Source organism: Lactuca saligna, chromosome 2 (assembly GCF_052625555.1).
Source record: "Lactuca saligna cultivar CGN05327 chromosome 2, ASM5262555v1, whole genome shotgun sequence".
NCBI lineage: Eukaryota > Viridiplantae > Streptophyta > Magnoliopsida > Asterales > Asteraceae > Lactuca > Lactuca saligna.
The window spans coordinates 105,581,483-105,583,901 of NC_136418.1; positions in this window are offsets into that span (position 1 = coordinate 105,581,483).

Sequence of the window (2,419 nt, forward strand, 5' to 3'; positions counted from 1 at the left end):
GTAGTCTGTAGTTATAATCAAAGTCTCCTGGAGGGAGAGCAAAAGTTTGTATATAGATTTATACGGGGGTGACTCCTCCACACCTCAGTTGTTCGCTACAGTTAGACTCGGTCAGTCTAGGGTGACAAAATCTTGATCAAAACCTGCGTTTGGAAAAAAAATGCCAAGACAGGCGAATTAGTCATTATTATGCATGGTTATAATGACTCACATAGAGATCCATTACCATCTAAGTAATCTTTGGGAAATCATGTTCATATGTTGTGACGATACAATAATACAGAACTATCATACTATTTATATCGGAAAACATCGGGCTTTCCGAGGGAACAACATTATTCACTCTTACTTATAATAACTATAATACAAGAAACTATTATGAAAACATATCACTTTTACATGTTTTGAAGTCATTCACACGTATACTTATGGATCATCACAATTTTTTTTAAACACTTTATGTTTCAAAAAATATCGGATTTTCTGGGTTTTACAAACAATACAAAACATTTTCATGTCAAACCTGCTTATGAACTCACCAACATTATATATGTTGACCGTTTTCGAAATAACTTGTGTTCTCAGGTAACCGTTAGAATGAAGAAATATCAAGCGTGTGTCCGAATGTCTATTGTGTGATGTCAGTTGATAAACAATTTATATTTGGGATTATGTAATGTAAACAATGTATTTGATGTGAACAATGACGGTTGTAATATATTAATGCATGGTGATGTTTATGTTATGTTTCATGTATATTCATTGTGATGATATTTCAATTTAAGTCACACGAGCCCTCGGACGTTTCCGCCGTCTAGTTCGGGGGTGTGACATTTTATGACCTTTCTAAAATTAATAATCGATAACCAATGTCGTAAAATATACATGGTTATTGTTAGTCGAAAATATGAGTATTACACATAACTAGGAAAAAAGATGTCATATAAGCATTTGAAATGATACAAAATAAAGTTGCGTTCGACCGAAACAAGGTTGCATTTTTTTCATCTAAAGATGTAGCAAAGGTTGCATACCACATACATAAAGGTTGTAATTCTTTACTAGAAACGTAATAGATGCTGCAATTGATTATTAAAAGGCGTTGCATTTTCGTAACTAAAACAATTAAAAGGTTGCATCTAAGTGTTAAAAAGTTGCACATGAGGAGAAAAAAAAGTTGCTTTCCATAACAACTATTTCATTCAAAAAAGGATGCATCAAAAAAAGATTTGCAACTATTTGAGAAATGGTTGCATTTTCCAAGAAAAAGTTTGCTTTGGGTCTAATGCAACTTTGTCTAATGTAACTTTTGATAAAAGGTTGCTTTAGGCATTATGCAATTTTTCAAGACCTAATGCAACCTTTTAGCGGGGTTGCATTAGCTTCATTTTGTTGTAGTGGAACCAAGCTTACTCCTAATAGAGAGCTGGAGTCGGCATCACCAGAGCAACTACCTCCACCATCGCCATCAGCCACCACCTATGATATATCTCTCTCTCTTTTCCTCTGGAAACCACTAGAGTACTCCAACTAACACCCTTCATCTGCGTGCCATCTATACACCATCATCAACAAATCAACGTCTTCACCCCTACCTTCACTAGACAAAAAATGAAGAACATATATATGAGGTGTTGGTAGTGTTGTGGAGCTTTAGATGTTTAACGAAAGGGGATGTTTATAGTTAGGAGGTAGTGTTGTGGAGCGTTTGACTGGAAAACAACCATCAAATTCATCAGATTTTGATGATAATAATATTTTGGACGAGAGAAACAGCATGTAGATATGAAGAGGTGAAAATGAAGAAAAGATTAGAGGTGAGTTTTCCGATGGAGGTTGTTAGGGATGATGTTTCTAGTTAAGTGCTTAATGGAGGTCCGATGGTGGTACATATTTTTGATGATGGTTAGGTGGTAGGAACCATACTTGACGTCTCGAATTTGTATAAGAAACACATAATGAGGCTCATGAGCCAATTACCTTGTAATTCTCTATAAATTATTCATAATTATATATATATATATATATATATATATATATATATATATATATATATATATATATATATATATATATATAATTCATGTTGTTTAAGGTATCAAACAAATTGGATTTATAGGTAATGAGATTTTGAATTAAATAGATTTATGGGAAATGCGATTAAAGAGCGAGATATGGTGGTATTTGTATACAGGTATTCCTAATGTTTAAAGATCCACAATTATAATTAAAACTAGGCAAATATTCGCACGCTATGTAGGGTAAAATTTTATGGCAAAAATTTGGCAAATACATATTGAAAGTAATTATGTTATTAATACTAACTATGGAATAATAATTTGTTACATTAATTTGTTATATAAGTTTTTAATGATTTTGAATTATGTTATAACAACTATTAAAAGAATATCATTTAATG